Raw genomic sequence first — 13,964 nt, forward strand, 5'->3', positions numbered from 1 at the left:
ATGGTATGCCGACATTGTGAACTACTTAGCTTCTAATATTATTCCTGATATTTGGTCTAGAAATGAATGTAAGAGGTTTTTGGCCAGAGTTAAGCTATACTACTGGGATGAGCCCTACATTTTTAAGTATTGTGCGGACCAGATTATTCATCGTTGTATTCCCCAGTGGGAATATAATGAGGTGTTATCCTTCTGCCATGACAAAGAGTGTGGTGGCCATTTTAGTGGTATGAAAACAGTGGCTAAAGTTCTTCAGTATGGTTTTTATTGGCCTACTCTATTTAAAGATGCCCAAGTTCATTACAAGACGTGTGTTCATTGCCAATAACTTGGGCGTATTAGTAAACGTAATATGATGCCTTTAAATCCCATTTTGGTGGTGAAAATTTGTGATGTCTGGGGCATTGACTTCATTGGTCCTTTTCCTGTTTCCCACGGCTTTGTTTATATTCTTGTTGCCGTGGACTACGTTTCAAAATGGATAGAGGCCATGGCTTACTGTAGCAATGACCATAAGACAGTTATGTATTTTGTTAAGGAATACATTTTCTGTCGGTTTGACATTCCTAAAGCCATCATCAGTGATGGTGGAACACATTTTTGTAACAGAGTTGTTGCTTCTTTAGTTAAAAAGTACGGAGTTACCCACAAGGTGGCAACTCCTTATCATCTACAAACTAGTGGGGGTAGAAGTCCCTAATAGGGAAATAAATAAAATATTAGAAACAATAGTAAATCCTGATAGGAAAGATTGGTCTAAACGTCTTACTGATGCCTTATGGGCATATCAGACTTCTTTTAAAACTCATATAGGTATGTCTCCATTTAGACTTGTGTTTGGAAAACCTTATAACTTGCCCGTTGAATTAGAGCACCGTGCTATGTGAGTTATAAAAAACCTTAACTTCAATTATGATGAGGCAGGTGTTAGACACAAATTGCAATTAAATGAGCTTGAAAAATCCATAGTGATTCTTATGATCTCACGAAAGATTATAAAGCTAACATGAAACGTGTTCATGATAAACAAATTTTGCGTAAGGAGTTTGTGGTTGGTCAAAAGATCTTGCTTTACGACTCCCGTTTGCACATTTTCCCTGGAAAATTAAAAACCTGTTGGTCTGGCCCTTTTATAGTCACTGAAGTCACCCCTTATGGGGCAATCACCTTGTTAAATCCCAAGGACAACAGTACCTTTAAAGTTAATGGCCAATGATTAAAATATTTTCACGAGTTAATGTCCCCAGATGTGGAAGATGTCCTTTTACAGGACCCTATCTATGAGGATTGACCTTTGTTGTTGGTGTACTTCCTTTCATTTCTATATTTTGGTTAGTGCACCATTCAGGTAATCGGGCCCTCCTTTTGGAGTGTGTGGCTGTAAGTACCAGATCTTAAGTCTACGTTTAACATAATTTATGTTTTCCACTCTTGCATGTTTTCTCAGTTTTTGAGTCATGTTTCTCTATGGTGTGAATTCTGTCTTGATTGCTTTATTGTTTTCCCTTATTTTAAAACTTCATAAAAATTTAGAAAATGTTAAAACCATAAAAATATGTAATCTAGCAAGTCTCGGGAATTTGACTTTAAAAGAACAAATTTTCTAAACCCTATTTTCAAAATTTGTTTGGGGGGTGGGGTGTTGGTCTTTCCATTCTTGTTCGCTCAACTTCTTATTCTTGTTGTTTATGCTGTTTAGTCATATTTTGTTTCGGGTTGACACTATCTATGAATTTAGATTCCTTATGCACACATAACTTATGTCATGCGCGCACTTTGAGGCATTTTTATTTTCTTATATGTCAACCATGGTTAGATTTGAGTTTTTTTTTTATAGATCATTGGATTGTACTCTCTTTGATGATCGTTTTCATAGCTCATTCTCAAAAATCGGACTGTTAACGAATCAAGAATTTTAGTTTTAATTTCACGTGGCATAGGACGGAATTTGTATTTTTGAATATGTTCTGGGCTTGGGCCCAACAGGTTAAACCCACGTGTTTAAACCTTTTCGCATTCTTCTTCCCCTCCCAACCTCTAAGAACAAATTGAACCAAAAAAAAAAAAAAAAAAAAAAAAAACCACGCACCCACTCCAATTTGTATCAAATAGAGTTCAATTAGAACTTCTCCCCACCTTACAATCCACTCAAATTCGAATTCCAAACCCTAATGGCGACCCAAAACCAAAAAATTCTTCTGGAACAAGCTTTTGTTTCTAAACAATTTTCACCCTTTTATGATACTGAGATGATTAGTAGGGGGTGGAAAGGGTTGCGGTATTCGGTAAATGATTTTTATCACACCGATTTGGTGTTGAATTTCTATAAGAAGAGGGAGATTGAAGGTAGGAAGATTTTTGTGAAGATGAATGGTACGAGGAGAGAAGTGTGTACAACTATGTTGACTAGGATTCTGGGCATTGAGGCAAGACACAACCTCGTAATCACAATGCAGGAATCGCAGTGGGGTGGAATCGAGGCATTAATGAAAGAGAATGTATTGGAAGGATAGTACAATGCAAAATCGCATTGTGTTTGACAGTCGTCTCTGAAAGCCAACCAGCTGGCTACACTCAGTGGCTTGGTAAGAACATCATCGGTACCTCGAAAGTCAGTGATATCGGCTTGTTTTGTATGCACGTCCTTTGGGTCCTTCAGGAGAAGAGGTATGAGTTTTGCATCCTCGACTTTTTGATTGTCGAGCTTAGAAGCGTTTGAATATATACTGCACCCTTCCCTGTTTTGATTACTAAGATCATGCTGCATTTTGGAGCTGTTCCGAAAATTCAGTGGATTATGTTGAAGTTGCATGCAAATGCAAAGATTTACAAAGATTGTATTTAGAGGAAGTGGAAAGTGCCCGAGGATAGGGGTGTTGAGACAGAATCGAGTGATGATGATGAGGAAGACACGACATGTTTTGAGACCGATGCCTTGGAAAAGGCTACTTCGGATATAGAGTGCATGGCATTGCTTTATCGTGGCCTGCATTCTCTTAATACCATTTGTAAGGATCTACAGACTAGGAAGGTGAACATCCATCAAAATTTTGAGTACCTCAGTGCTAGTAACCGGGAGCTCTAGGCTAACATGAAGACCCTAGTCCAGCGAGATAAGGAGCGTGAGGAAGTCATGAACGCATATATAGAGGGACAGAGGAAGTTCCAAGTCGAAGTTCTTCGACACTTGCCACTTGATAGGGGTTCTTTTTCGGATACCTCTGTGAGGCATGAGTGTTGTCGGTGTAGGACGAATGACTCTGGCCCATCCTCGTCACGTGGCTAGTAGTTTTTGTTGTATTTTTGTTGTGTTAAGACTAGTTTTTTTTGTTTTCGTAGATTTTGTTTCCGGATTATTAGTTAAGTAGTTAATATTTGGATTATGTAATCGTTATTTCATTTTAATTTAATTTGAAGTTATTTTAGTTTTTGGCATATGCTATGTGTTGTATTGTGAATCCCACTATTTCAACTTGTTTGGGGGTGGAATAATTTATTTAGAAGTGCCTATAATCACATCCATGTATTTTGTTGTCGAATTTATTGCTGGTTTGATTATGATTGAGTTATGTGAGAATGTTGCTATTTTGGTGTCGCTAGAATTAGCAAGTGCTGTTTGGTGCAACCTCAAGGAGTCATATGTAGATGATTGCTATTTTCATTTTAGTAAAAAAGCTATTGGTTTGGTTTTGGAGTATGCCTTTAGTCTGTTTCTATTTCGGATTTAGAACTGTCTTATTCCATCATGTTGCCTTAACTAGTTAGGAAACTTGTGGAACTTAGAAACTAGTTCTCTATAAATCCTTGGTGCACTCTCACTTCACATCACACCTCTCACTTTGCATCTCTCACTTTGCCTTTGAATTTTGCACTTCATAGCACTCATCATACTCGGAGAGCGCACGCCCTCTATTTTGCCTAAACTCAGAGTGCACGCACGCTAAAATCACTGGACATCAAGCAAGGCAAGAGCGTGCGTGCCCTTCCACATCCAAACTTGAGCGCACCCGCGCCCTTCACCTCCATACCAACTTTTAGTTATGATTTTTTGTAGGTTCTTCCAAGGTTGTTTCCAGCAGTTCTAGAGCGTGTTGTGTGATATGAAGTCCCCTCAGATCATACCGGAGATGTCATTCGAAGATTTATTCGCAAGTGACACGTATGAATCTTGGTTCCGCAATGTGATTATACAGGCAGGATGGTAGCCTTTAATGGTAAGCCCTAATGAACTATATTCTCCTGCACTTGCAACTTTTTTTTATGAGCATTGTACGTTCTTTGAAAGACCGGATGGAGAGGAGGTGTTCTCCATCACCATTGAGGATGAAACCATGGATATAACCAAGTTCTTATTGGCATTTGCCCTTGGACTGTCTATGCCTGCTGAAGTTCAAGACCCATAGGGCTATTGGGTAGATAATATGTATATCTATACCTATGAGTTTTTGCATGAGGCTTATGGGGCAGGAATTTTCCGTATCGAGGACCAAGGGCAATATAATGTAGCCCTTGGTAGCTTGTCCCTTAACGTGGGCACGACGATGTTTTTTTATCATGCTAAACATATTAGGGGAATGACGTTTTTCTTCTATGAATTACTCCACTTGCAGCGTCTTCCTTGCATTAGCCATGGGACGTATGCTCTATGACCTTCCCCGGACCTTAGTTTCTAGTTTAGCGCGAGCTCACGGTATGAGGCATAAGTATCTTCTTATGCCTGTCTTAGTTTGTCGAATAATGCTATGTTTCTTTCCAGATTTTTGTGCCCGTTTCACGGATTGGGTTAGGGTTGACACTGTGAGACCTACCAACTGCATCATAGGATCATTCCATGCAATGACTTGGCCAAGGTGGAGGCTACAACCTAATTGGGTTGCCCCTTACACCCCATCCGATCAAGTGGGCGCTTGACCGGTTATCAATTGTAGATGATAAATGGCGTGAGGCCTGGCAAATTATCATAGCGTGGCAGGATGCCAAGGAACCTCAATTCTTTATTGAGGAGGAGGACGACGAGTAAATGCGGGATATGAGGTAAGTATTTTTTATTTTTGTTAGTGTTTGCTTATGTCCCAAGCAGTTTACTTCTTGTTATCCCCATAATGGGTGGAACTCATATAGAGTTGCGTCTGTTTTTATTTATCTATATTAGTATGTTTTAAATTTGTTTTGCAGGTGTTCTTCAATTTTCACGCGTTTCCATGGTATTTCCTACCCTTCTTATTTTAACTAGATTTTTGGACCCGTTCAACGAACGGGGAACTTTTCTATGTAATTTTTTTTTTTTTTTTTTTTCATTTTATTATTATGTATCAAAAATCTTACTTCCAAGCTATATTGAAACTCAGACAATAAATTAATTGATCAAAGTTCCTACCACCAATAATTTCTTAGACTAAAAGGTTTTTTTTTTTTTTTTTTTTTTTGACCTTTAGATTTCTTTACCCATTCGTTGAACATATGCCCTTAAATGAAATGATTTTTGTTGTAAGAAAATTTGCAATAATTTGTAATTAAACAGTGCGAGTATTGAAAAAAAAAGTTAAAGAACAAAATTTTAAACAATTTCACTTGTGTAAATTAAATTACCCTTCTTTAGAATTCATTGTATTTTCGAAAAACAATAGTCTCTCTTTGACAATCAACATTAATCAGTTTCAAATAAATAATCAGCCCACCATTGGCTGGGCTTGCTACACTTGACTTTATCATCTTCAGACCAATGAACCTCAACTTTGTGAATAAAAAGATCGATTCAAAATGAATGTACTAATGCTTGTCAGCTTAGTGAACTTGATGTGCATGTAATTGTGGTTAAATGTAGATCTAGTTTTGAATTGGAATCTGCAAAAAATCTAAATTTAGTTGGTGACTTAGTGTAAAGGATACTAACCATTCTTTCAACAACTTTCCTACATATAACATCCGCTTTCATATATGATTGGTTAGTTTTTATGTATTGGATAATGTAATCATTAACCAGATTGGGCAAGTAAGAACAATCAAACTTTTATTAAATCAAAGAAATTGACTTCTAGTGTACATCTTCCTTTGTATCCTAAGTGGTGCGTTGGAGTTAACTCAACAGGTTACATAAGATATTTACACATAATATATCATTCTTAACCTAGCTTTGTAAAGTTGGCACTTATCCAAACGACATTTTCCTTCTCGATCTTGTATTGACTCCTCAAAGAGTCGGTTATCTAAAGCAGATGCCCATGATGGCCTTTCATCATCTACTTCTATCTACTTCATTAGAGTGCTTGCACATCTTCTATTTCATTGAAGCTCTTTATCCTTTGAAGTTCTTACAATTTCTCTCTTGCAAAGTTGTAAACAACACACTATCATTTCCACTTTGCAAATAACATTAAACTTCAAGCACCAAAGTGTCTATATTGACATCATTGTCCATTATAACGTGCAAATAACATAGAGCAACATAAATATATACAAAGAAAAAAAATTGTAGTCTCCTTCCAACTTAAATGCCCGATAAATGAAATAATATTTTTTGCTAAACATTTTGAATTTCCATGAAATTTTATGCATAGTACGTATGAAAAAAAGTTAATCAACAAAAATTTAAACAATTGAGTAAGATTACCCTTCTTCAAAAAGGCAATGAGTCTCTCTTTAATAATCAACATTGTTTTATTTTCTTGATTGAACATTTTCAAAAAATAATAATCCGCATGAAACCAAGAAAATACATGCAACCACGTTTTGTGGATTGTTATTTGGCCATAAACCAGGCTAGAGGAGAAGAATGGCAAAGAAGTGCATAATGCAATTGAGTTGGTTATTGCTTTTAAGAGTTCTATGTGCTCGTGATTTATATATCAATTATAGTTGGTAAAATCTTAACACTGTTGATGGCAACGTTAATCTCTTTGTAATTTTTGTTTTCAAGAGCTACGTAATGAAGTTAATGGAAACATAAACTTTGGTATGCTTCCTAATGACCATATAGCTATGAAATAACACTACCTAAATAGGACTTTTATATTGCTCATATTCACTCATAACCTTCTATTGTTCATTAATATGGTATTTTTACTAATGACAATAGCCATGATAAACTATTTGAATCGGATTTTTATAGATGAACATAGTTTGCTAAGTTTATGTACGTCTTGCCATCTTCTATTGATCATAAACAGGAAGACGCATATTTTGCATCCATATAATAAATGAATGTACGACACTCCGCTAATATAGATATTGTTTTTTGTTTTTGCCATAAGGTACAACATCATATAAAAAAACATAACGAAGGGCATATGAAGCCATAAGGGACCCGAGGTTCCTCCGCTCGTTACATAGTATTAAACAGGAAAAATACTAAACCAGATTTGAACTCCTATGTTAATTTCCACTAATATAAGCAAATTTGGAATACTCACCATTAAGTTTCCTCTTCATATACTATATTAAATCATATATGAAAAATATAGTAACTAAGGGCTTCATTCTTTTAGTGTGTTTAATTGTAATTCAATTAAGGTAACGAATGGTCCCTTCCCTGCCTCTGCCTCCATCGAGAAATAGAACTGACTAACCATAAACCAAATGATCGAGAAACTCGCCACTATTCCTGAACAATTTGGAGCCGGGCCTTCTTTTCGCACTATTAAGGATACGAAAATAATGGCAAAATTTGGATTCAATTGTTAATTGCTAGCTCCTATCAAAAATAGGATTGACTACGGATTCGAGCCATAGCACACGGTTTTATAAAATTTGTACGATTTTCCTGATCTAAATCGAGCAGGTTTTATATGAAGAAGATTTTGCTCAATTGCCTCTCTAAGTTCTCTTCTAAAACCTACTACATCCTTGGTATTGTAATTAGTATAAAAAATTTCATGATCCTGCAGTGAATGGTAAAATGTACAACAACACTATAAGTTTAAAAATGATAATCCTAGCACTTAATTCATAGGAAAGTTCTATTTGACATATCTGATACGATGATTCGTCTTCACACTTCAAGCAAGCCCGGATATAAGTATATAACCGCCAAGATTCATTCCTAACTTTTCTTTCAACAGTTTTTTAATCCATCCGAGAAAAATAAAAATAAAGGTTTGCATGTGTAATTGAAAGAAAAACATCCAGAAGAGAAATGGTTTTAAAAAGTATGAGGTTTACACTATGACGCAGAGTTAACAAAAGTGGATTATTAGAATTGACTCGATGGTAAGCAAATATATATTAAGAAAGGTTGTACAATACATTATTCTATTACAATTGAACATAAACAAACTTAGATAACCTTTTACATAGATACTATCAACATAAACTGTTAGTTGAGCTCCTTTGGGTACCTTTATTATTCACCATAAAGTCTAGCCTGCAAAAAATGTAAAATCCATTAAATACAACCATGTATGTGCCTTAATGTGATAAATATAGATTTGATGAGCCAAATGGTTGCTTCTCACAACCTTGCCCTATGAACTAATTCAAGTGCCTATTAAGAACGACGTACTACTCTTAAAAGTAATCCAAACAAAGAATATTTTTGGTTTTTGCTAGCCCTTTATTCTTAGATTACTCTTGAATTACACGACAAACATTGAAGCTTATCTTGAACTGGTGGCATGGGAACAATTCATGGCTAAGTGTACTACCCATCAGTTATTGTCATGCATGAGTGCTTTATACCGGTCATGAAGTACAGTCAATTAACCTCTTTAGTGAAGGTTTTCAACCCTTTGAGTTTCTAAACAAACTTTGGGTTAGTATTTCTTTATACTTAGTCTCATAAGTTTAGATCAACAAAGAACTATGCATACCAATAACACTGCTCTACTAATGTAGTTAACGCATCCTCCTATGATTATTTTTTTTCTCTCATAAGCAAATCTTGTAATCTTCATGGCATGGTATAGTTTTAGACACCAAACTGAGAAAGAAAAGAACATATTGACCCACATATTGTTAAAATTCACCAAGGGCGATCATGTAGTAAAATAGGACTGAATAACAGACTGCATGTACAATACTTCTAGCTTAAATCTATATAGATCAATCTAGAGACTATAAAAATTTATCTCACTCAATGTGTGTGAGGAGTTGGACACAAAATAATTAGAAGAGCATGTCTCCAATGGAAGGGTACCTCCTCTTTTAGGCTGAGTCCAATGGTTTTGGACTCTTTATCCTTATTCTTCAATTTAACAGTGTTTTACAGATATAGATAAGGAAAATGGGTCTAATGGTTTTACAGGTAAAGAATGAAAACCTCAACAAACCACTCCACTTCATCTGGCTCAAAATGCAAATAAAGAAAAAAAAAGTAAGTCATACCACTCCACTTAAACCGACGCTGAATGTACTCAGATCTCAATAATACTCCCTATATATAGAGAGTAAATTACAGATAGAGAGTGAAAACCTCCACTTTGGCCTCCATTTTTAGGAGGATAAAGGGCCATTGGACTTAGCCTTATAAGTTGGACAGTTAATACACCTTACTTGTTCCTAATATGGGCCGCAAGGTCCCGGTAAGAAAAGTCATCCGTGCCATTAATTCTTTCAGCATCCATTAATCACCTAAACAAAAGATACAGGAAAATTGATTCACATTTAAATACATAGAACATCAAAGTGGTAAAAAAAAAAAAAAAATAGAGAAAATTAAACCTTATAATATGTATGGACTGATTAAGAAAGCATGACCCCCATAGTGTAAAGCTAATTCTAAAGATTTGAACGTCATGACCTGGGACATACTAACTAAAATCTATATAAACCATAAAAAGAAAAAAAAAATTCTAAAGAATAGTCAGTGTCCATAATTTAGTGTAGCTCTCTATTACGCTAAATCAAAAACTTATTGTACCCCTCCATATTTAAGCACACATTAAACGAAAACACCATTTTTTATTTTTATTTTTGCTAACTGGGTGTCTGGGCCAACTTACACACACCTCGACTAATCCCAAAGCCTTGGTTGGAAATTCGACTGGGTACTACCTCGCCAATGGCCCTAAGAGGAACCCAAGGCCGGACCAATTGTGTTACCCCTTAAAGTTTACGAAAACACCAATAGTAGCACAATTTTTCTTAGAAACATTTGATGTACTGCTGATTCATTGCTCTTAAAATTAGTCTGCAAACTATCATTGTTGCATAATTTTCAATGTTCTCACTAAAGTGAATAAGAAACGTGGAAATAATACCAAACTTAACAATAGGTAAGATGCCAAGAGAATGAAATTGCTGAATTAATCAATGAATGAATAAATACCTTTGGAAAGACTCGCTACATCATATATTTCTTATGTCAAGAATTCTCCATACATTCCCATATTTCTCAAAATTTTGGGTTAAATCTAGAAGGATGAGTACGCACTTGCATCATTACTTGACCCAAGCCCGATTTAGGTAAGAATACTTCATTTATCCCCCTTTGTCATTCAAATATCAAAGCTCAAGACTTCTAGATAGCTGAGCTCACAGGACCAAAAGAATCATGTCGATGTTGTCGATAGCTGAGTTCCAGTATATAGCAGTGATAACACTAAAAGAATCTTGTTGATTGTGTACATTGTACATTCTTCGTTAAGGTCAATAAAAGACAGACTCATGCATGAAGCTTACAGACACCCAACATGCATGCATATATGTTTTGCTACTAACGATCATCCAGGCACCTAATTACATCTCACTAAGAAGACTTATCTAATAAGTGGTGTCTCACCTCCGAAGTCTCTCTTTGTTTTCTTTATTAAACAACAACATTGTTAATCATTTCAGCTCTTCAAAAACATGTTGCAGCTATTGGTCAATCGTTATTACTTTGTTCTACCTGTGAAAACAAAATCATGATAATAGAAAAAGTAAACGCTTGCACAAATATTAATATATTATTAACATTCACTAAGAAAAATTACAACACCAAAAAAACTACAATATTCACCTTATGACAGAAAATACTGAAACCCAAAATCAATTGTTAGAAGTTGGTAAGGCATCAATAATTAATACACGAATCACAAATAGCTAGCAGGGTTTCTTTCTTGAACTGCTTCATTAAGGAAATATTATTGCAATACTACATGAATGAAGTGTGTACCTATGAATGAAGCGTGTACCTATGAATAAACTACCATTCAGATACAATGCTCAATTGAAGACTAACGAACCTTGAACAAGTACATAACCTTTATAAGTTGAAAGATTAATCCCTGTGGTAGATTAATTAATATTAGTTCGTGCAAATGATTTTTTTTTTTTAAAATGAAGACCAAATTATATATAATCACTAAGCGAGTCTATAGTTGATCCATCTTTGTTTTGGTAAGTAAGCAAGTTGTATTGATAATGTACATATACGAAGGACAATTACATATACGAAGGACAATTACATATCGGGTTAGTATATAAGGGTTGTAGTTGATCCATCAACTATAAGGTGAAGGAGTAGATAACACACTTATATATTCTATATTTTTTAGATTTAGCACTTATGTTGGTGTTAGGTAGATAACACCTCATGAGATGTATATCATTATATAAAAAATGACGGTTGTCATAACTCATAATGTGTAAGGGTATTAGAATTTGAGGTAGTTAACTTTTTGCAATAGTAAGACATTAATCATAAAAAATAAAATAAAATAAAAAAGTGTCCCACAACTGCGTCTTAGTTTTCACTACTTTCAAAGTTCATGTTTAGAGGTAGGATCTAGCTTGAAATTTGTGAAATAGGAAGAATATAGGTTAGTCAACCCCAATGCTCTGTTTCTAATCCCCTCGATTGACAAACAAATCCAAAACCTATCTATCGTCATTGTCTTCCTCATCCATATACCACTACACCAAAACAGGATATTAGTAACGCTCCAGTTTTTTGCTTAGTAACGGTTTTAAAGTGTAACTAGGTTCCTAACGTTTTATAAGTGTTACAATTATATATAAAGTGTTACTTTAATTTTGCCAAATATGAGAATTAATTTGTTACGTTTTTAAAATTGTTTGTTTGGACCAAAAACGTAAATAAATCGTGAATATTAAATATAACATTAAAAATAATAACTAAATTAGAATTTAAAATTTCTAAATTAAAATTTTCGGTGAGGAAAGAAATTTCGGTGAGAGGGAAAGGCCAAAATTCTCGCGCTCTTTCCCCCTATTTTCATCCTTCTCTCGTTCAACTTTCATCCTTATCTCGTTCAAGGGTATAGCCATGTCCCATTTTACACCCACAACAGTAAAATGGTGGAAGGGTAGAGCCATGTCCCAGTTTACACCGTAACAGACGGATAGAGATAGTGAAAATAGAGAGGCATTACTTATATTCTAATCTAGATTTAGGGTTTGAAGGTAGAAGAAAATCAGATCTATCAGGTTTTACTCTTTTGTAGAAAAATTATGATGCAATGCGACTTGAGTGTACATAATTATTATTAGGGCATAATTTATAAATTTCTAATCTGAATTTTAAATATGGCTCCATCATTGGGTTCTTTGGAAATTGTTCTAATCTGAATTTATAGATGCTCTATCATTGGCCTTGTTCAGAAATTGTTGCAAACATAAAGTGTACTTGTATAAAGAGTGTTAAACTGGGAATTGTTACAAAAAAGGAGAAATCTTTAGGGTAACAGGCTTTGTTCGATGCATGAGCCTTAAGGTCAAACTAGAACTATCAATATAGTTAAATTACGCATAAATCTTTTATTTTTAACTTTTAGTTGTGACCCTGCTTGCTATAATACATAACATTTGCAAAGAGAAACTTTGATAATGCATGTGATATTCAGTGTATGATTTCTTTGGCAGATTTCTTTGAAGGCAGATGAAAAAGACGCGTGTATGTTTATCCACTAGAATTCTTAGCAAGAACAGATTATTTGGTTACATTAAGCAGAGTTTGGAAATCGAGAAGTGTTATGGAGATGTAAGGAACCTCCAGTTTTTCCTATTTTATTACATTAACATACATGTGTAATGTTTCAACCAATCTAACCATGCTATTATATTGTAGAGACACGTCGGAAAATCAACTCTATGGTCAAATTCCTCCGGGAACTTCGGGCCGCCTACGTAATTTGTTTTCACCGTGAGTTATACTTTCGATGTTTAATATTAGAGAATGAATCCGAATTCAACAGGGCACTATTTGTGTTTTTGTTCGCTTTTTGAATTTTTTCGAGAATAGGGGTTCACTCGTTTAAAACAAAAACAAGAGGCCAATTGGACCCATTTGAAGTTATGCCGCTTATTGCTTAACTGTTAAAATTGGACATGCTTTGAACTAGACGATTAGATTGAATCTGATGGAGAATGTTAATTTTCAATTGTGTAAATATATTCTTTAACTGTTTACGTGTCCTTCATGTGTCCGTGATCCCACTTGTTTGAAAAGTGTCATATTCGCGTGCAGGTGTCGGGCTTATCCATGTCCCTGTTTTCGTGTGCGTGTTTCATAGTGTCTCAGACGTCAATTTTATGCGTACATGTTAGGTACTTAAACCAAAGTTCTTATACATGGGCCTTCGATACTTCAACAATCAAAGAGAGTCGAACACGGAGACAACCAAATTTTATCTCATCTAAGTAATCACCTATATTTTGGGGAACGTAAAAGGCGAGATGGATCTGATCCTCTTTGATACCATGTCTAGAAAATAGGAGACAGCTTTTCTTGAGATTATCGACATTATACATTTAGTGAGATGACTTAATTGTCTAGAGACTAAGAAATTCACTTCAAGAGTGTCTACAAGGCAATCGCGGCCGTTTGCAAAGACAAGGTGATATAGATTAGTTTGGAAAAATTGGTTATCCCTAGATACTCTTTTACATGTTGGCAGGTCTTCTTAAATAGTCTATCATTTCCCAATTTAGATTGTTGCAAAAGAAATACTAGTTAGGCCTCTTTGTTTGTCCAAAGAAGAGAGAACTCGAAGACCTTTTTCTTAGCTCACTTGAGAGAAGTCTTTTTA

General features: G+C 35.1%; 1 long non-coding RNA gene across 1 annotated transcript; it reads right to left on the minus strand.

The window, feature by feature from the left end:
- Positions 1-8,139: 8,139 nt before the first annotated feature.
- LOC147489891 (uncharacterized) lies at positions 8,140-11,230 on the minus strand. Its single transcript, XR_015202558.1, has 3 exons — positions 10,262-11,230; positions 9,487-9,564; positions 8,140-8,359 (listed from the first exon to the last, which is right to left on the minus strand). It is a non-coding gene; the product is annotated as an uncharacterized LOC147489891 (long non-coding RNA).
- Positions 11,231-13,964: the final 2,734 nt, after the last annotated feature.

This window comes from Coptis chinensis, chromosome 7, assembly GCF_015680905.1.
Source record: "Coptis chinensis isolate HL-2020 chromosome 7, ASM1568090v1, whole genome shotgun sequence".
Lineage (NCBI taxonomy): Eukaryota > Viridiplantae > Streptophyta > Magnoliopsida > Ranunculales > Ranunculaceae > Coptis > Coptis chinensis.